At 37.6% G+C, this 23,309-nt stretch overlaps 1 protein-coding gene across 1 annotated transcript in view; it reads left to right on the top strand.

The window, feature by feature from the left end:
* LOC110853254 overlaps positions 1–23,309 on the top strand; it is a 46,219-nt gene that overhangs the window by 3,337 nt on the left and 19,573 nt on the right. The gene's annotated exons all lie outside the window — the stretch shown is intronic.

Below are 23,309 nucleotides of genomic sequence, written 5' to 3'. Positions count from 1 at the left end.
TTTTTGCACGAGAGGAGGTAATCATTTTCTTTCGAGCATATTTTAAAAGGCAATTTCAAATAGATTAAACTGTCTGGGAATGATTTTTTTTTCTCGGAATTTCGGTTCTCTTTAAGCTCAGTTTTTTTTTGTGTGGGTAACTTTCTGTCGGAAGGAAGGAAGAAAAATCTGCTTCATGCCTGCAGAGCAGGCTTGTTAGTGAAAGTTGGAGTTCGTGCTACAGTAACTATTATTATTCCGACTAGGTTGATTTGCTAACTGGGAAAAGTTAGTTCATCCTCCGTTCCTACTAATTAAGCTGGGCCGTTTTGCAGTACAGATAGTTGTTCAGGAAGGAAATTAGTACGAAATTAGAGCGATATTTAGTTGGAAGGAACACATATCTGTACAGAATTATTGATTTTAAGGCTGACTTAAATTAGCAACAATGCTGCAAACTCGGTAATCCTCTCTGGCCCAAATTTGTAGGATGATTAGTAGATTTTGGGATAATTCTGGGACAGGATTAGTAATAACTTGATCGTCATTATGTACATACATCCAGTAGTCGGGCAGTAATTAGTTTTCTGTCCAATCCACCCAGATGGATTAGACCTCTCTAAACACATTACTATATACTTATCATCCTCCCGATATCCTATAACATATCCAACCACCACCCATCAGCACCAAGTGGATTGAACTACTCGCCCCAGTCGTGAGGAAGATTGATGTCAAATGTCAACTCTCGTCGAGTATTCAGCAAAGAGGGCAACCAAGCCACTCTGCAACAGTGGCCGCGGAAGCTGTGGGGACATTAACATTGTGGGATAGGGGAGGGAGGGGTTTGTATAACATGGGAAGATGATGGGGACATCGAATACCCGTGGGGATATTGTCCACACCCTTCCGCGGCCACTTAGCTGTGCAAACTAAACTCTCCAAAAGTAAATCATTGTATCGACACTGCATCATAAAATGTTGGCAAACTACGTAAACTATTTAGCTCCATGAGTCTCGCACAAAGAAGGACTCACTGCTTTTAATGTCTGCATGCATGGCAGAATATGAACCAGGCAAACATTTACATGCGCTAAATAAATGTCAAAAGCTGTGAATTTTCTATTATTAATGACTTTTCTCATCCTCCTCCCTCCTCCTTCTCTTCTTTTTTTCTCGCAATAAATTGAGAATGCAAATGTGAATATAATTGCGTTCATGGATGGATTAATAAATCAGTAAAGGAGGAAAGGAAACTCATGCGAGGAGGAGACAGGCATTTTGTATGGAGGCAAATATCTAGTAAAATTCAAGTTCTTCTGAACTGGCATGAAATTGAAATTAACAATAAAAATAAACTGCTTACCAGTTGGAAACATGCAGTTTTACAGTAATATGTAAATCTCGTCAGGATCAGTTACTTATTCACTCACCCAGCAGCAGCAGAATTTTATGCATTCCGTCCGATACATAACTTTTGTTTGAGTGAGGAATGGAGAGTCGGTTTTTGAGTGAGGAGAGCAAATCAAAGGAGGAATGTGGCCAAGCGACATCCTGTTGTCATTAATTAGAAAACACATAAATAATTAACCCAGGAGAGGAAATAGTAGTAAAAAGGGTTACAATTCTCTCGCTCAGCAACGGTAATGTAATGGCATAGTTGGACAAAGTAGTTCTATTATAGATACTTGGGTTTAACTGCGGCATAAATTCGCAGGAAAAACAATGTCGTCGTCGTCGTCGTCGTGTCTGCCCTCATATAAAATAAAATCGGATAGAAGAAGAACGCAAACCTCAAACAACTATTTTCTACTGGCATACGTATAAAATCCGTGTATGTACTTTGTTTCCGGAGGTGACCACACCAACCATCCTGATCTCTTACTCTCTTGTCCGTAATGATTTCCTGCTCTCGGGGAAAGTTGGCGGCTGGAGTGGTTGATCATCATCGTCGTCGTCCACCATTTTCTGGCCGTGGAGAGAGAGAGAGTGGAGCGGAGATAAGCCAAAGCCAACAATTGTGGGGTCACCGAAGCGGAGCGGGTGCTATGTACGTGTGTCGTGTCGGTGTGGGTGTCGTATCACTAATCCTATTTATTGGGGGACAGGGGAAGAGAAGGAATGTTTGTTGGTTATGTTATGTTGATGGTCATCTTCATCTCGTCCCATTTCTTGGATCGATCGTATCACCCACGAAATGCTGGCCACTTTCTTTTCCTTTCATATCCGGTTGTTTTTTGGGAGAGTATCCGTCTTTCGGCTTAATTCTGTGAGCGTAGAAAAGATGGGGAGAAGGGAAGAGATTCCAATTCAATTTATCCGATCACTGTCCAGGTGCACTTTAGACTTTATTAGTTTTAGTGTGCCAAATGTGAGTCAGATTTAGGTTCTCTTCTAGGAAATCTAAATATGTACTTAGAATGGAGGTCTCCCAAAGTATGCTCTGTAGTTTTGAGCAAATTAGTGTCAATCGATCACACGTTTAATTAGTATGAAATTTGAAAAAAGATTTTTGCATTCGAACAGGGGAAAATGCACCGTAAATTTAGAAAGTGTAAAATTTTTCAATTTGAAAATGCGTTTTCTCTCTTCGAATGCAAATATCTCTGCCAAACGCATCAGGGGATCGTATATTTTGCATTGTCATATTAACGAGATTTATGATCGAACGACATTAGTTTGCTCAAAATCGGAGAGCATACGTTGGGAGACCCTCATTGCTAGTAACAAATGTTGAGATATTTACTTTTGATTGCAAGCTATTTTAGTAACGTCGTCACCGTACATACATAAAAAATTCGGTACTCGAAATTTTCTACTCAATTTTTTGCCCCATCGAAATCTGTCAAGATTTAACTCTTCCGCAACGAACCACAGACAATAATGAAAAGACATTTCCATTCGAATAAATGTTTCTGCACGCACGATTCGCAATAAGAATTGAAATGGCAGCAAAGCTTACGTTACTTACGTAACAGTAAAAGATGCAAAGTGGTTCGTATCCGGTTGATTCTTCACCATTTGCTCCTCCCGTTTCGTATCGGAGAGACAAACATTAGGAGGAACTGATGCAGAAAATGGCATTCAAGAAACGAGTTTGAGACACATTTTACACAAATTTATGACATTTATTGCACTCGTGACACATGTTCTGGCACACTTTTCCTCGGCCTTTGGACCAATAAAGAGAGCAAAAATGCGTAATTTAGAGATTCAATGGAAGAACGTCGTAAAACAGAATATATTATTTAATGGTCCCCCGTTTTGTCGAACAAAAGTACATATTTTTAGGTCTCAGGAAATTGTTGAAAAGGAATCTAATTTTTGCAGGGGCCAAGTGAGATTGTGACGGAAGTGTGTGAGATATTTTTATTTTTAATCTGCTTAGAAAACCGACGTATACACAAAGATTTGAAGAAGAGATTTTCTAAGGATTTATACTAATCAGAGGGACAAATACAAGGAAAGAAATAGGAAAAACCTACGGTGCAGCCTTGTTTAGCCCGAGTCAGGTTGTTATTAAAAATTGAGGTGGGTATAATACGACCACGACAACTTTTTTATTTTTCGCCAAATTTTGCTCATCTTCTAATTCGGTTCCTAATTTTGCACATTCTACGTTTGTGCAAAATTTCAAGTCGATTGGATAAATTTTACAAGCGTAATCGATAGACATACAGACAAACAAACATGATGGGTACATAAGGCCTGACTCGGGCTACAAAAGGTGACTTTTTGCTGTGAAACATTGACCAAATTTGTTACGCCTTTTTTTTGTCTTCGTCTTCATTATGTCACATCACGTTCCAGTCAGTCTGCGTATGTGAAATTAGTCTCATTCTTTTTGTTTGGAAATTCCTAATACAAAATATCCACAGATTACGTTACGTGTAAGACAGTTAAGCTTTATTTCAACTCGGCCAAGTAACTGCAACTCGTAATAAGAAACAAATGGGACTAACCCTGACTAAACCAGTGAGTGACATTTACTCCATGGTGTGAAATTTAGTAGGGATCTTGATGAGAATGAGGTTTCATTGTTGTTATTTATGCGTAGATAAAAAGTGTTAGAAAAAGTCGGCTAACTTTTAACAGCCCGGTGATCACGACACCTTTATACTTCGAAATAAGTATTTCAAGGGTTTCGTTTCTTGCAGGTTTGCTACATTTCTTGCACGGTAAATCAAGCAACGCAGGAAATATGAGGTGCAAGAAACTGTGAGAAAGTGCAAGATATATGCATCATCTAGGCACGCGCCGTACTTACGCCGTAACTATAGCAGTGGGGCATGATTTCTTGCGCCTTACATTTTTTGCAGGTCAAAATAGCTGCAAGAAACTGTTTTCTGACGGTTATTTCTTGCACTGCAAAGTAACAAACGCAAGAACTGCGAGGTGCACGAAATTGCAAGGAATGCGCCTTGAATTTTCAAGCAGGTCAAAATAGCTGCAAAAAACCACTTTCTTACCACTATTTCTTGCAAGTGGTTATTTTACTTACACCCGAAACACTGTACATGCTTACCTGTTCTTCTGCACACGGGATCATTTTATGAGAACGAATAATAAATGTCCATTATTTATTGAACGTTGTTTTTCCCCACTTTCTTACAAAATGCCGTTGTCATTGAATTTTCCGTCGAGCAATATTTTATGATAGCCATAACATAACATAAGGACTCCGTGGAGGCAGGTGTTACCAGATTGTCAAAGACTCCATAAGGTCATAACCCACCAAAAATAACAACTCTTCATCTCGCGAGAGTGGAACGAGTATCAATAATTTAAGGAACGGTCCCCCTTGCACTTTGCTCAACCCACTTTCCACCAACATCGTTTCATTCACTTGTGTCAATCCATTCTTGAACTTTTTCCTCGAAATCTCTCGAGAGGGACGATTTTTCACAAGAGTTTGACACAAGTTTCTGAGCGAAAGTGGACCAAATAATAATAACTCGAAACAAAAAGTCATCATGATCAAAGTAAAGTAAAGTTCAAGATTTTTCTTTTGCTGTATTAATACATAAATAAGGAATTTCATTGTGCAACACTTCTACCAACCGAGGTCTGAGAGATCATTTATTCTACTGGGGGCGCAGATCTACTAACTTATCGCCACCGCTAAAAGTTGTTACTTTGACCTAAGAAAGAATGGTAGATAAAAGTGGTGGTGATGGGTAGAGTTGTGCAATTTCCAGGGCATGAAATTTTGTCCCTTCGCATTTTGGGCATGGCATTAGTGGCACAAAAATTTACAAATTTTAAGATTGGCTTAATTTGGGCATGAATTTAGTTAAATGCCGGACAAATAGGGCATGCCATAAATGTCTTCGGCATGGGATGGGAATAAGTACAACTCAAGGGTAGAGTAGTAATTTCCAGGGCATGCGATTTTGTTCCCCAGAATTTTGAGCATGGCATTAATGCCACAATACAAAATTTACAAAGTTTATCATTCTGGGCATGGATTTAAATGCCGGGCAACTAAGGCATGCCATAAATGTCTCCGGCCTGGGAATAAGTACAACTCTAGCGACGACATCATGGGGCTTGATTGTCGGAAAAGTTATTAGTCTCATCTCTCTCTGGTCTAAGTTCATCCAAGTTGTGAGAATATTGTTATTTACTGTTATTTACTTTTGCTGTGAGATCTCTACCACTTTAGTGTTCATTTTCTCTCTCTCTCTTGGTCCATCTGCCAAAACGAGTAAAGCAAAACTTAACAAGGATCCAAAACTCCATACACAAAGTTGAGTAGTCTCCTCCTCGAGTTGTTGGAGAATTAATATTCATAACAGGATTTACGACGTAATAATGCCATTTGTGTCAAGTGTCATTGGGGGGTCGGCCGGAGATTTTAGAGCGGCGAGCAGCTCCATAGGGACTTGGTGCTGTAAAGTCTAATAATACGAGTTGAACTCTCGTTTATGGAGTCAATAATGAATGAATTTTTTGAATGAGTTCGAGACATGGAATCTGGACGACTTGGCCCCCAGAGCAACAAAACAATGTCCTCTAGGCTTTTACTTTCGGGTGCGTGAAGCCTTTTTAGAAAATTGGACCCGAGCTGTCATCAAATAAAATAAACAGTGTCAAACGAATGTAAAAAAGTGGCGTCATCCGGGAAAAATCAAAATAATACCCGATGAAAATTATGTAAATGATGATCTTTGACCTCGTCGTCTAGGTCATAGGTACGCTGAATGTCAAAAATATTGGCGGCGTTGAATTTATGATGAAATTTCCTTTAAAATGACACCATGCATACAAATTAAGGTCCAATTTGGCATTTGACCACATGACACAGGTTCAGCTTAACCTAACTGCCCCCATTTACGAACTCGGTCAAGGGTCAAAAATTAGAAGCACAATGGCAATAACCACGTTTCATTATGTTAAATCGTTCTTGAGTTATCCTGCTCACAGACGGACGGACAGACAGACGAAACGATAACATAAAGTAGCCATCATCAAATTAAACAAAGCGCACAAATTCTACTTTATCTAAATTGTTGACTCTAGCTGCTCTTCTTCTGACCCGGCCTGACCCTCGCCTTTGACAGTAAAGTAAATGCACTTAATTAAAGTAAAGTAATAAATACTCCCGTCTTCGTTTTCCACTAAACCCTTTCACGTCTGAATTGTTTGCCTCTTCCCTGCGGCCGCAAGCCAGGCGAAGAGATCAGAACTGAAGAGAGGACAATTTTCATTTTCATTTTCGTCGTGTCATTCCTGTTTTGTTGTTGCCAGCTTAAATGTGTAAGTTCCAGCAAATGAAAGAAAAAGGTTGAAAAGGTTGCCTCTCTCGAAGAGATCGAGAGCATTTATTTATTCTTTGCAATGGCAACACATTCATTGTGGTGGTTAGAAGATGTCTCATCATTATTTGTGATTACCTGTGGAGTGGAGGGAGAGGGCATCAAAGGGAACGCGTAGAATGGGTCCATTGTGCTTATTTATATAAGCGTGGTTTATTTTTTTGTATCAAATTTCATGATTTATTTATTCATTTGCCAAAAGGTTTACTTTACGTTTGTGTTGATGAGATTTTTTGGAAATGGGAATATGTAAATTAGTCTGATTGTGGAGAGAATAATTTTTGTTGTGGTAGGAAAACGCCGGAAAATGAATTTTTGACTGATTGGTATTAATACATTTATTTTAAGATACCACGATTGTCATAATTTTACAAACGGTATAATGTATGAAAATGAGTTTGAAAATGGGAATAAATTAGTCTGCTTTGTTGAAAATTTTTTTGAAAACGCGAGAAAATAAATTTTTGGAGGATTTATTTTTATTCATATTTATGTATGTCAAGATGAATTCATGTGTCGTATGTACGTAGGATGCTCATGTCCTTGGTACTTATTTACATTTTTATGCATAAGTCTATACTTATTTTTATAAAATTTCATGATTTTTCATCCTCCAAGAAGTTCCCATTTACACTTTGTTGATTCGATTTTTTCAAATGGAAATAAATTAGTTTGGTTTGTGGGGAGATTTTGACACAAACTTTGTCATGTGTCGTTGGACTTTTGGAGGATTTATTTTTCTGTATATTTATGTCAAGATAATTTCATGCCTGGTGTGTCGTATGTGTGCTAATGTATTATTTTGACACAAATCAGTTAACGAGTTATGCATGTATGTGAATCATTCATTCCGCATCTCTGCGTATTTATAACTTGACAACATTATTATCTTGACTGTGACTGCGAGTCCCATAAAACTTTTAATCCAGACTGATTGCATTGCATGCATGCAAGGATTCTTCTCAAAATGAATCAGTCTGGGCCAAAAAGAGAATCAAATCCAAAGTGCAATCCATATATAGCCGAGCCACACACAGTGCTTCGCTTGTTACGAGTTTTGATATATTTCTTGCACTGCAAAGCAAGAAACGCAGGAAATGCGAGGTGCAAGAAACTGGGAGAAAGTGCACGAAATATGCGTCATCCAGCCACGCGCCGGAAATATAGCGGCGGGCCGTAGTTTCTTGCGCTTTGAATTTCTTGCAGGTCAAAATAGCTCCAAAAACCACTTTCTTCCATCATTTCTTGCAAGTGGTTACTTATTTCACCCGAAACCCTGGTCACACATTAAACTGGACCAAAACTAGGGACTGCACACTGCAATGATGAGATGAGAGCAACATAATCCCATCTTCATATTCATGGTCAGGTCATCTCGACCAAATTATTAATTTTTATGACACGCTCAACGTTAATTTTACGGCTTATGTACATACATACTTATCAAGTCTGGTCGGATGTCCGTCTAGATACGTATGTATTACGTATTTAGTTGACAAAGTCTCGACTCAAATTGCCAAATCTCATAAAGAAATAAAAATACTGAGAAGATGCAGACTATGATAAGCACGCTGCATTATTTTCCTATGTGATTATCTCTCTCTCTCCACTAATGAAATGAGGGATTAATTCCTTGTCAGCGTGAGAAGTTGGGGAAAGAAATAAAATATAGAAAAAAAATCTGTATAATCTCTCCGCCATGAGAATACGCCATGCAGATTAAGATAGCGTCCCGAATTTTGAACAACAACAACAACCCTCCGTCTCGGTGATTACAGAGTTTTTTTTCTACCTGAAGTACATATTGTGCAATCTCAGGTCGTGGTTGTCTAAGTTATCAGCTATTTATTCCGGTACGTACACGTCAGTCAAGAAAAGTTAAGATGTCGGTGGGTACGAAGGTAATACGTAATGTGATAAAAAATTGGACCGACTCTCTCAGACAGTCAGTCAACCTGTCCACCCAAAATATTAAAACAAATGAGTTTCACAAAGTCATTACTGCCCAAAGTGGATGATGTTGTTGCTTTGCTACTAAAATATTAAATAAGAACTAACTCTAAGCATAAAATTTTTACTGCTGCATCATTTTCCCAGATTTCCTCTGATGATCATTCATGCTCATTTGTACATATACCTTCGTCGTCGTCGTCTCTATTTCCTTTATTTGTCACGGTCATCTCGCAGTAAGTGAGTAAGTGATGAAGAAAAGTGGAGTAAAAAGAGTTATGGGTGGGTATACGGAGAAGTTGAAACTGAAAATCTTGTCGTCAGCACTGCATACGTACGTATTCCTAATCTACCGAGGAGTTCCCTGCTGACATGTCATCAACGTGATGCCCAAAAAGTGTTATCCTCGTCTCCGTCTTGTCCAGTCAGACACAAATCTCAATCTCTCTCCTGTCCTGTCCTGGGCTTGGGTACGTAATCTGGAGATGGACACTGACTGCTTTGTTGTCAAGAATTCTCAAATGGACAAAAATAGCTCGTGGTCGTGGTGGTTTTCCTCACAAGAAAAGAAGCCATGGTTCATTACGACAATAGGAGTTGGGCAAGAATTGGTCGGAGTCGTCATCATTCCTGAGATTTGTTGAATGTCTTTCCTCCCTGCACGGGAATAATTCAGATTTTTCTTCAGCTCTGGAACAGAATTGGGATCTTCATTTCATTTCATTGTTGGGATTTTTCATTGTGTTTTCGAGTTGAGACGAGTAAAAGAAGATTTTCTATTTATTCATGAAATTTTTACGTATGTATTGTTTCTCATTTTTGCAAATATGTACAGTGAAATGTTGCTAATCTTCTACCTGAGACTAATGAAATTTTTACGTATTGTTTCTTATTTTTTAAATTAAAAAAAAATATGTACAGTGAAATGTTGTTAATCTTCCCTTTGTCATCTGTTATCTGTCAATGATTCCTGAAACATTTTGCGTATTGTTTCTCATTTTTAGCATTTTTTACGTAAAGTGAAATGTAGTTAAATAATCTTCTCTCTGTCAACAATTCCTAAGATTTTTACGTATTGTTTCTCATTTTTTAAATTTTTGCACAGTGAAATGTAGTAAATCTTCTCCCCGTCAATGATGACGCTATATACAAAAATATGAACATATTATCCACATTTTAAAATATGCAGAGTACTCCACCGTAATAACACTCCTTCACCCATTCGTTTTGCAAAGTGGCCGTAAAACTAGTAATTTACACTCATTATTATGCTTATCTGACTGGTGTCACTTTTTGGCACTGGCCCAGTACACATATGGATAAAAGTCCTATCAATCTATCTTCCCAGGTGCAAAACCCACTTAATCTTCAAGAATCATATTTTTATTACTGCATTCAAAAACTTGTTCGTACATAAATACGTATTTACAGACTTATTTATCTGGTCGGTCTGGCCCTTTACATAATTTGGAAAACTAGCAAAAATCGTAATTTTTACTATGCGAGAAATGTCACTCGAAATGAGAATAAAGTTCAATCATTTCATTATTATTGCATTTTTTCCCCTCATAAAAACTGACAATGTTTCATACCCCATTCCCACATTTAGTCTCGGCTGGCTAAATAATTTGAGAAGAAATATATGTGTATATATGGAAAAAAAGTGGGAACAGTGACTGCTACATACTTATTAATTCCAAAGGAAGTGTATGAAGCATTTACAATCTAATCAAGTTTCAAATCAGACTCGTAAAATAAATTCATGTATATTTGCGCTGATTGTGTCCCTGCCTGGCTAGTGGCTTGGCTACTGGGCCGAACTGGTTTGCTTCATTAGCAAACTGTTGAGACGGACAAAAGACTCGACCGACGGACGGACGGGAGTGGTGGATTGGACGGCATAAAATAAAATAAAGTGGAATAAAATGATAATAAAGTCCCAATTAATTTTTCATATTCTTGTGGTCCATTCATTAATTTCTCGGTAGGATGGATGGATGGATGGACAGGTCATCCTATTATTTTTATATTATTGTCAGAGGCTGGATATGTATGAAATTTCAACTTCTTACTTTGATGAAGAAGTCACCGACGATCAAATTTTGTGGGTGCCGAACTCGAATAGATCACAAAAATTTCAAAACATTTTTACACAATGTTGCATATTTCTAGGTTTTCAGACATATATTTAAATGTTTAGAAAATTTGCCATTATTTGAAAAATACGCAAGTAGTCTGAATATTTGTTCAAAAATAGGTACACACATTTTGAAAATATTTCAGCAATGTGAGACGAATTTTTTGTTTTGGTCAAAGAAATTGGATCACTAAATATCCAATAATTAATTAATTTCAGAAATACAAATATGTTTTTTTACACAGGTATTTCAAAAAATATGTTGGCGTTTTTTCGCAAATATTTTAGCAATCTTTCGCAAATACATATCCACCCTCTGATTATTATTTTATTCTGTCTATACATACTTTTTAATTGGACGACATCTTATTATTATACCAGACTATGTACAACCAGCATAAAATAATGCAAACAATATTCCCGTGAATCACTATAATTTTCTAATTAATTGAACAATTATGATACAAAACCGCACATAAAATGCAGGAAAATTTGACCGCAAAGGGCATGATGATGACCCCATTAATCTGTTTAAGTATCAGTAAAAAAAATGGTTTCCTTCCTCGTAAAAATGTGATTTTGAGCAGAGATTTGAATGCTTTATTTGTTTATCGGGCAGGATGCGATGCGAGACACACAATGTCGTTGCAATTATAAGTACAAAATCTGGTGAGATTTTTCTGAGTGCAATTCACATTAAAAAAAATTCCTGCCCAAGTGCACGTAATCTTTCGCAAAGGGAAAAAATGTTTCACTTTGTAATAATTCGAATATGACGTGTCGTGCCACCAACAAAGTCAAGGTTCAAGCTGAGAAGAGTAAAAAGTGAGGCTGATTTACAGCACAAATTTTGCACCGGATTCATTCACGAGGAGAAGGAAGACCACCGGGTGACAAAAACAATAAGGAATAAATAACGGTCACAGTTTATTAGTTACACAAGCGGTAATAAAATTGTAGGCCTAAAAAAATTCTAAATGAGCAAAAAAAATATATCCATTTTTTTATTGCATGAAAGGTAATGCTCACAGTTTATTAGTTTACGCGGATATAATGCTCAGATTGTACAAAAATTGTAAATGAGTAAAAAAAAACTATCAATTTTTATCATGAAACTGAATAGTGCATTCTTCAAAAGAAGAGAACAAGAGCAATAAGAAATTAACGATCACAGTTTTTAAAAAATATGAAATATTTGTGCTAAATTTTTTAAATCATTTCAGATTTTTATATTGATTTTTATCTCTTCATGAAACCGGAATACATTCTCCGAAAGAAGAGAAGAACAAGAACAATAAGAACTTAACGATCACAGTTTACAAAAATATTTGTGGTGAATTTTAAAAATAAAATCATGTCAAATCTTCATATTGATTTCCTCTTTCATAAAACACATCTTCCTTAAGAGGAGAATCAAATCACTTCTGTCCTCTGTGTACATATGTATTTTGCTCGAGAATCTTGCGTAACCATCTCGGAAATTTGGACTCACACTATTTCTTCTCCCGTCTCGGATTATGTCTTTTTATCTCGGAGAATCCCCTCGGTGTAGTCTTACAGATAGTTTACTCATGTTCCCACACCACGGCTGCTTTTACATACGAACGAATATGTACTTTGTGTTCATCGTAACGCTTTGTCTCAAGTATTTTCATATCTCTCCACTAATCCCGTACTCGTAATAAAATAAAGTAGCCATCCATACAGAAGAAACCGGTTCCATCCATGCCATGACGAGTTTTCATGTTATGTAGACAACCCATTTTCTATCTAAGCCTAGATTGTGCTGAACTTGGTCCTAAAAGATTAGCATTGCATAAACCTCGCAACTTTGTATGTGCTATTAATTCATGGATATTTTTTTATGTATGTAGCTACTAAACTAACACTGAACTCGTGCAGGAGAAAATTTGTCTCCTTTTTTCTTTCAATTGTTCATTTATCAGAGAGTGGGTTGTGCTATGTGCTTCATTATTTCTGAATTAAATTACCTACCACTTGGGCTACCAGATTTGGTTGGTCGGTGGATCAGGTAGTTACAGGAATCTGTGCCAACAGCAGGTTGAGATTGATTTAATTTGATACACATTTTTTTTCCGAGAAGAGATCTAAACTGTGACAGCGGCGAATCTCGAGTTACAAAAGGGATTGATTAAACTGTTTTAAGTGCGCGATTATTTATTGGGATGCGAAATAAAGGGAGGACGAACGACATTGTTTAATAAAACTAAAGGAATGTTAATGAATTATTATACATATTTCGCATACAAAGTTTGGCTTTGAGGGTTATAATTTGGAGGAAGAGGATGAGAAATGTATCGATTTGGTTGGTGCAGCAATTCGGGAATGATTTATGACCCATTGTTGTTGTGTTACGGGGAGGATTGCATATTATTTAATATATTGAATCGATTGACGTTTAATTATGCGTCGTAAATATGAGCATCTATGTAGAAAGCATAGAAAGATTGTTAACTGCGTATCTTTCTCTTGAGGTGGTTATTGTCCAAAGTTGAAATATTACGAGATATTTCAGAATCAGGGTTTCGCTGCGGGTTTGGACACAAAATTTTGGAAGTGCAAAATGTCCAAAAGTGTCCGAAATAGAAAATGTGGCAAAATGTACAAGTTCTTCATTATTAAATCTATCCGTTGAAGTATATGTAATTTTCTCTTAATTTTGAGAATTTTGGCGTGTAATACGGCATAGTTTAGAAAATTTCTTAATTTCTCATAAGAGAACATGCTAAAATAAAAGTTTTTTTCCAAATTTCGTCGTATTAGATACACCCAAATTTTCAGAATTAATGAGAAGTTACATATCTGTGCAGACATTTGCAAAAAAAGTCGTTAATAAAGAAGTTGTAACATTTTGCTCCATTTTCCAGTGTTGTACGCTTCGGACTTTTTGAACGTCCAAAATTATTTTGCGCAGTTTTGAACCCTGTTTGACTGTCCAGTCCAAAAGTAGTTTTGGACTTGAAAAACGAAACCCTGGTGAAAATGCATGGTCCTCTTCTTATCTAAACTTTGTAAAGAAAAGTATCACTGCTGGAGGCATAAATAACTAACTTTTGTTTAACGGTGGAGGAATGAGGAGGCTGAATATTCATTCACTTTATGAGAGAGCGACCCTGTTCTCAATATTTGCCGTGGGGGCAGGCAGACTTCTTCTTCCCCGTCACCACCGTCATCAAAAAGTCAATTCAACTCCCCAAATTAGGTCGCCAGTTCAAGTCAAGTGCAGGCTTTAGAAATTGGTCAACCCACACACAGGAAGGATGAAGGCGACCTAATAATACATAAATATGCCTCAAATGTGCCCCTTTACTTACACGTAGCCACTTTCTTTTTCCTATTGGCTGCTGGTGAAAGAAGCTCTTGAAACTTTGTCCTTTTAAGAAAAGAGTGAACTTTCCTGACTAACTTGATTTCATTTCTCAGAGCTCGTCTTCTTTTTGTCCATATTCCGCAGTGGTGGTGCATGCAGCCACCAGACCTGTTTTTCGGGCTGCCGGAGTAACGTGGAAAGTTACATGTGACAATGGAGGTGTCCCAGTGGATGCTCTTAGATTTTGACGAAATTAGTGGCAACCGATTACAAATTTGATTAGTATGAAATTTGCAAAAGACACGATCTCCCAATGTGCAGGTTTGGTGAAGATATTTGCATCCGAAGAGGAGAAAACGCGCCTTAACGTTGATAATTTTTGCACTTTCCACATTTACTGAGCGTTTTCTCCTCTTCAGATGCAAATTTCTCCGCCAAACGTGACCTTTGGGAGATCATGTCTTTTGCAAATTGCATCCTAATTAAATTTGTCATCGATTGACACGAGTTTGCCCAAAATCTGAGAGCAACCGCTGTGAGACCTCCCTTGTACGCAAGTAACACCGCACTTTTGACTGGTTTTATCTATTAGTGATCCGAAACTGTGTAGCTTCTTCGACTTGTCCATCCAACCAGAAATCCCTCCTGAACCCTGCCTCTCTTTTTAACGCATCAACACCCTCAATTTTCAATCTCCACGTTACTCCTCAAAATGGAACCGGATTTACTTAAATTGGACTCCCATCGTGAATGGAAATGGGAATAGGAGGATGGAAAATAAATATGCACAGGTCGCCTTAATATTGACCAAATGCGTCCAATTTTCGATTAATTTCAACCATCTCTTCTTCCCCGTTTGAAAAAAAGCATCACACGCGTCGATTCATCCATGTCGAACAAGAAGAATCCTGACATGGGAGGAAAACCGTGAAGAATTTGGCTTCCTCTCTCCCTCTTCCTGGCATCCGTTCCTATCCGCCGTTCGTGAATACATATGTATTCACATACATACATCCACACTACGAAGAAGAAGGAACGGCACAGCCGAGACCAAAACCACTTAGCAAACTTTTCTCCATTTTTTTCTTCCTCTCCTTGTGTTCATCTGCAGTCCATGGCCGTGGTTTGACAATGGCAGAGGCAGGAAGATGCTCTGCATTCCCAAGTTCCGCATCTGTTCCCGTCTCTACTTTCGTACTTCCTCTTGCCAAAAATCTCAATTCTTAAAAATGCTTAGCAAGAAATCTAAAAAAAAATATGGACTTATTCTTCTTCTCTGGTGGAAGGAAGAATGGGGCTTGTTTCTTGGTCGGTCGGTGTAGTTTAAGTGAAAGTTGCAGTTTCACTGTCAGTTTTGTTGGTTTAATTCGATACCTAAAACTGTATTTTCATGCTTTTGAGTTAAGTATGTGTGTACAGGTCTAATGTTTTCGTTAACTATTAATATTATTTTTTTTTAATAATGAGCAGAGGGCGGATAACTATTTATTTTTAAGTTTTTCATTGATGACGACTGACTATGAAACTTTGTGGGTGTGTTCCGTAACTCGTATAGATTGCAAAATTCTCAAAATATTTTTGTATGTTGTTACTCATTTACATTTTAGACATATAAATATATCCGCTATTTTTTGAAAAATACGAAATACTTTTTTCAAAAATACAATATTTTGTAAATATCTCAATAACGACATGCGACAAAATTTTTTTGCTCAAAGAAATTCGACCGCAAAAAAATACAGCATTATATTCAGAAATACAAATTTTGCGAAAATTGAATATTTTTTGTAGATATTTCGCAAATATTTTTGCGTTTTCTTCGTAAATACATGTCCGCCCTCTGATAATGATCCAAGTGGAAATAGGTCAGGTCAAGAAATACCCACCTCTTCCATCCACTCAATTACCGCATTACCGTCCACTCAACCAACCTCTTTTGTGTGTGTGCGTCCTAATTCTAGAGAAAGAGAGAAAGATAACGTACACTTCTTTTCACTTCTTCTTTGAAGTGACGGTCGGCTAATTTTCGACCCAAAAAAAGGAAACAACATCCTCCTGAAACCTCAATAATCCGGGTGGACTGTTTTTCCAGCTTTAACCACCACCACCACTACCAACTAAAGGAAGATAGAGGTTAAGCCCTACATGCTTAAATATGTACATACGGTCGAGACCAGCTTAGTTCGGGTCGGGACAGAGTAAAATTATTTTAGTGGCCATTAACCAGAGATTTAGACCATTTTGTGTATGTACCTCGGAGGTCAGGCTACATGGGAAATGAGAGGTTGCGGCGGAGAAAGTGGGCTGGGTGGGTCTGTCTCAAGTGAAGAAGATCTCATAAAATAGTGAAAGGTTAATCTCATCTGTGGGATTTATCTCTCCAATCACATCCACACAAACTACGGCTTGACAGTTATGTACGTACTAGTCCTACATGCATACATACATATGTTCGGCAAGTGGCCGCAGAAACCGTGGGGACATGTGGGGACGCTAACATTGTAGGATAGGGGAGGGAGGGGTTTATATAACATGGGCAGATGATGGGGACATCGAATAACCGTGGGGACATTGCCCCTCTGTCCCCACGCTTCTGCGGCCACTGTGTTTGACAAGTATGTAACCGTGTGGAGTGTGCTGTTTAGTTTATTATTCGTCGATGGTTGGGCAGAATCGCATTAAATAAATTCCCTGCCTATAATTATCTAGAGTAAAGATGGACGGGGAAAGTTTCCAGGAAAAGTTGTAACTTATTTGTGTATTTACAACTTGTAGGAATTACTACTTACTTTTGCAGTTTTATGCATGCACATTATTACGTAATTTGTATTTTATCAAAGTTTTCTCTCCCCGTAAATAAATTATTATGAAATCGTTTCCACAACTTTGCAACAGACTGATTGCTTCTACAGATAAGTATCAAAGTCTGAATTATTACTATGTAACGTACACGTGTATTTGCTTACATTACGTAAACACGTAGAGTATTGATTTTTAGCGGGGCATTACATATTCCAAACAACTTTTACCTTTTAATTTGCCTGCACATTTGCGAAGCCAAGCCTTGATGACGCAAATTAGCGATTTCTCGATCAGAAGTGAAGATCGTTTTTGCCTATGTGGTTAGTCTCACCCTGATTTAAACGGGGCTTATCTTTGGCCACATCATCACGTATGTACGCGTATTTATTATGTTGCCTGGCCTCTCTCTCCTCATCATAATTCAATTCCGTCCTCATTTATTTCCAGCCAACCCAGCAATAGCAATCTCATCCAGTGGCTGCGGAAGCATGGGTACAATGTCCCCACGGGTATTCAATGTCCCCATCATCTGCCCATGCTATATAAACCCCTCCCTCCCCTATGCTACAATGTTAATGGCCCCCAGCTTCCGCGGCCACTGATCTCATCACACACACCTCGTCCGCGTGGTCATGGTCATAAAATATTGATGAGATCGAAGCAGTCACACCTCTTGCAAAATTAATATTTTATTTATCTATCACTGCTCCCAAACTGTTTAACATATTTAATTGCGAATCAATTTTTTACGGGGAGGCGAGGCAGTCGTATTTTTTGCGATAGGGATTCGCCCATTTAGTCTTATTCCACGGGATGAATGGATTGTCCAGTAGGCCGGTGGGGTCATTACTTTTGGTGGAGGTGGAGAGAGACAATTTCCCATTTTGAGACGTCTCTCACCCACCCAGCCAATTTCCTCCCTCGACCATTTATTGGGATGGATATGGCGTGTTGGATGTGGATGAAATGTCGTAAAGTATGCTTCCAATCGATATGGACGAGAGGTAAAAATAGGAAGAAAGTTGACAAGTAGTTATTACAGATACTCTGCTTTAGATACGTATCTACGTCTTCCCCGTTCTGAGAACAATTACGCAAAAAAAAAGAAACTATATTGTGCGATATGAAACTTCGCCCAGGATAAAATTTTAATTTAGGTTTAATGAAAATTCAACATACGAGTAGAAATTGGTCCTATTCTTTTTTATTCGATCTAGATTTATTGATTATTTTATGAAGGAAATATTAAATTCATTTTGCGACTCGATACTCAATCCATATTTGCGTTATTATTGAGAAGACATATTTACATGCTATTTTATTTACGAACTTTCACCAATTTAACTTCTTCAGGCAAGAATAATAATCAATCTACTTATCAATTATGTAGAAAGCTTCGTATTTGTTTACAATTGGCATTAAACAAGTCGGTCGTTCCCCTGCATTTACATATTTCCGATAACAAACAAACAAAAACCCGTGGAAAGTTGTGTGTGGGTCCATTGTGGGAACGAGGCACTTTTACAGCCCAGGAGAACAATGGGATGAAAGAATTAGCCAAAAACGTTGCAAACCCAGACCACAGGCCCATTTATCCTTTGTCATGCCAGCCATCACCATTCATTGTCATCACGTTTACGTCCCGTCACAGAAGTGTGCCCCACTTTGTCTTTCCATTTTTCAGGTGAATATTATTATATAATATGACTTAGGAATCCATTAGGCTGAAAGCAAGATTATTATCATGTCTATACATTTTTTAGAAAATGGGAATTTGAAGGTGTGCGCATCTTATAAAGAAAAAATGGTTTATTTTTATTTTATGCATCCCACCACAGCACAGCCAAGCCTGCAGAGGAACATCAGTGGCCGCGGAAGCGTAGGGACAATGTCCCCAGGGGTATTCGATGTTCCCATCATCTCCCCATGTTATACAAACCCCTCCCTCCCCTATCCCACAATGTTAACGTCCCCAGATGTCTCCACGGCTTCCGCGGTCACTGCTGTTATCCATAACTTGACGATCTTCGAGGTCTCGTCTCTCCTCAATTTGCATCATTTTTTGTATCTTTCTTTGAAACCCTACCTTCTTCCCTTCAGCCACACCAAACACCACACAATATTGATTACCATCCATAAATCATTGTGACTTGAATTCTCGTCCTATGCACACACACACATAACCCTTTAGAGTAAAAAAGCAGAGCCATTTCAGTCCAGGCGTGAAGTGGTGTTTATTTTCCTACACGCATAAGTCAGTCAATCATTCAAGAGATGGTATCGATAATCGTTTAATCACCTTCGGGTCAGCAAGATTTATTCCTTCCGAAGGAAAAGCAACACGACGTGTGAATGAATTTTATGCACATTTGCAATTAAATAGTTTACACGAAATATATTAAAAATTGGGGAAGAAGGAATCATGTCAAACCGGATTTATTGGTGTGTAATATTTTCTTGGAAATTCTTCTTGCTTTTGCAGTATGGGAAATTTCAAGGAAAAAATGAGTTATGTACATATTTATATGACGATTCTGATAGAACAGCAGCAGCATTTATTACATATTTACATACAAGTCATGGGGAAATTGGCTGGTCTGTAAATATGCAAATATTTCCATACACTTAAAGAACACAACTGTTTTTAAGATTAAGAGAACTGCAGTGCAATTCTAGTTATGTCATGAATACATTAAATTTTAATGTTTGTACTTTAATCTCAAGTGGAATTAAAGTGGAAATTCGTTGCATCCGATCTTTAATTTAGCCACACCTGTTTCTCGTACAACCTTGACCCTGTCTTTTTTCATACACAGTGGCGAACAGTGAATCAGAAAACCCTGTAAAAATCGTAGTTATTCAAATGTGACTGGAAATTCCAAATCCTGGAATATTTATGTGTACAGGAATCCCTCGAGTTTAACCTATTGTTCGAACAACAACGTCATCACTGGTCATTAACAGGTAGCAGGAGTAGCAGCAGAACTTGTTGTATTGTACGTGTAGCAGCGAGTTACGCAAATCTAATCCAATCCACCCAACAAACTCGTATGATGATGACTGAAGGGGCAAAAAACGTGCATTGTTTGGAATTGGTACGTGAAGATGTAAATCTGCAGCACATCCTCTGCTCAACAATTCCACGTACATACGAAATAATCCCCGTCCTGTCAAGTTATAACTGATCGCGGACGAGGTGAAATGGCAAATCGTGTGCCAAAAGGAAACTAAATAATAATAATTCTTTTCATCCACACCAGCCACTTAATATTTACGTCTAGGGATCAATTTCACCTACCTCAAAGTTTCGACGAGACGCTTATCACGTTAGCGAAATCAAGATCGCCTTAGAATTTACAATCGTCTAGAGCTCATCCATAATTCACAACGCGCGACTCATCCCATTATTGATCACTTTCTTCTTGAATGCATGCATTTTTTAATATTCGACACAATTCAATTGACGCCACAGACAGTTCAAAATATGGCCAGACTACATCTCTCACAAAAAATTATAACAATGAAAACTTAGAGAAAAGTCGAGATATCTCGTACGTACCACACCATCAAAATCTGCATACAATGCGAAAAAGTAACAATCGCATCGCAATCAAAATCAGGAGAGTTTAGAGTACACGGAACAAAAAAAACTTACGTAGATCGTTTTTACTATTCACCTCACAAACTAAATTGTCATGTCCACTCTGACACGCAAATATCTATTTCTGTCCATACTCGTAATTAATTTGGGCAAGAGAGAGATTAAAAATAGACGTTTTTATTTTATTTATCGACTCTTGACGTGGCCAAGCTTCTGTGGGTGCATGTATTTCTATTTACAAAAGAGGTGTCTCAGCTTATGCTCTTCGATTTTGAGCAATCTAGTGTCAATCGGCCACCAATTTTGCCAATATGAAATTTGCAAAAGACATCATCTCCAAATGGTTTGGCGAAGATATTTGCAAAAAGAGGAGTAAATACGCGCTTACTAATTTCCAAATTTACTGCGCGTTTTCTCCTATTCGGATGCAAATATCTCTGCCAAACGTGACAAGATTATTTCTTTCGCAAATTTCATACCAATTAAATTTACGCTCATTTGACACTAGTTTGCTCAAAATCTCAGAGCATACGCTGGGGCACCTCCATTGTTAGTTATGCATTTACATATTTATTACTCTAGTCGAATACTGTACAATTCAATTAATTTCTTTCTCAGACAAGAAACAAACCCCGTAATTGAATAAATGTTGTAAAATCGGTTCAATTTTACATACCTGCAACATAAAAAATTTATTTGAATTAATTCTCAGCCAGCAGCAGCATGGTCCGTCCGTCCTTATTATTATGTAAACGTAACCCATTCTTTTCCCGTCACGTCCAACATTTATGACTTGACGAGCAGAATTACTTATTCAATCAGAATCCCACATTTAGCCACTTTCTTCATGGCTTCATTATTATATGAACAAGTTGAGTTGTTGCCTACTGCTGCATGCTGTCAGTGACAATCAACATAAGACGGGCTGAAATTATACTCGTATTACGATTTTTTTAATTAGGCAGGTAAAAGGAGGTGCAGAAATTCAGCATATCCATTACATGACATCCGGATTTTTCTACTACAATTACTACTACGTGCATGCATGTACATATTTACGCCGGCTAGACAAATATTCCAGTAGCTCTTTGCATTTTTACTACTTTCTCAACGGTTTTATCTATGTACAGTTTGCGTACGTACGTACGTACAACTAGCAGAGTACTTACGAATGGTAACAATAATATGGATGGGATCGGATTTGTTCACATTTTTCTCATGGTTTTGCATGAGAAAGGGTGAAAAAAATGGGAAGAAGAAGGTACATTTTCTAGCTAATTTTTTAACACGACCGTTCCGAGGAGTGTAGTTCCCAGTCGTGAGGAATGTGTTCGAATTAAATAAATTGATTGTGGACGGACGTGGTAGCATGTGGCCAACTAATAGGTCCGGAACGAGCTGTAGGTACAAGTCCCCGTCCACTTTTTGCACTGTAAGAATAAATAACCCCACACGGAGTAAAATTCTATCCATGGCAGAGTTAATAGTGTATGCACTCTCTATGGTGTACGTGGGAGCTTAAATGCAAAAGAGTTAAGCACTTTACTCCGTGAAAATACAGCGTTATACAGCGTCGGTACTGGGTTATTTCTGTGAGAGCGGTATATGCAAATAATTTGAAATCTACTTAATTTTGCTTACAATATAAAATTTTATTAATTAATTATCAATTTTAAAATTTCATTTCTCTCCCCCCTAAAATAGCTCTAGTAATTCGTCATCCGTAATATTGTGATCTGAAAGCAAGACGGAAAATTCGAATCAAATTTATGAGAATAAAATTTATTGTACGATTTGAAAGAATTTCTTAATTATTTATTTACCCTCAATTTTTTTACGTATTCTTGTAATCCAAATTGCAGAAGACGTCCTTGCAATTCTTGTGCTCCCATTTTCGAGTGGGGGTGGTTAGAATTAAATGGGGGTCAGAAAATAAATAAAATTCCACTGCCAGAATTACACTCGCAGCGTATGCGGAAGGCGGTTGAGTGGGAACTGAGGATGAGTGAGTTGCTTTGTGGCTTACCAGCCAACCTCCCGCCCAACTCATCCTCAGATAACTCTGCCACGAGTAAAATATACATTGCCAACTCTTTATGGAGTAAACACAAGAAAAGTAGGCTAAACAGAGTAAAGTTTGGGCAAACCCGGTGAAGGGTTGGCCACTTTACTCTGTGTAGACTTATTAATACCCCGTACAGTGTATGCAGGCAAGTAACTCAGCGCTGAGTTAGATACATTTCTAAGAGTGTGCTACACGGAGTGCTGCACAGGAAGTCTCGTTAGTTATGTATGCAGCATGTATAATAATAAATAATTGAAATAATTGGGGAGGAAAAAAATCCGTATAATTTTAGAAAACAAGGTATTAATAAATTTTGTAATAAATTGGCTTCTTTTTGAGAGACAAGAATATTTTAGAATTTCAAAAAATTTTCTAAAAATATTCCCCATTTTCTTGAAAATGAATGTATATAGACTAAATACACAAGTTGGTACACATAATTTTAGAAACAACGGAAATTTTTAAATAAATTTACTCCATCTTGATAAAAATATTTTAGAATTTCAAAAATTTTTCAAAAAATATTGTGTTTTCTTAATCCTGAAAATGAATATAGTTTTTTATACTCTAAACATCTATAAGAAAGTCAAACTTTATTATCGAATTATCCATTACTAAATTTTACA

The sequence above is a fragment of the Folsomia candida genome, unplaced genomic scaffold (genome assembly GCF_002217175.1).
Source record: "Folsomia candida strain VU population unplaced genomic scaffold, ASM221717v1 Fcan01_Sc008, whole genome shotgun sequence".
NCBI lineage: Eukaryota > Metazoa > Arthropoda > Collembola > Entomobryomorpha > Isotomidae > Folsomia > Folsomia candida.
This window is presented reverse-complemented; position numbering and strand designations above follow the sequence as displayed.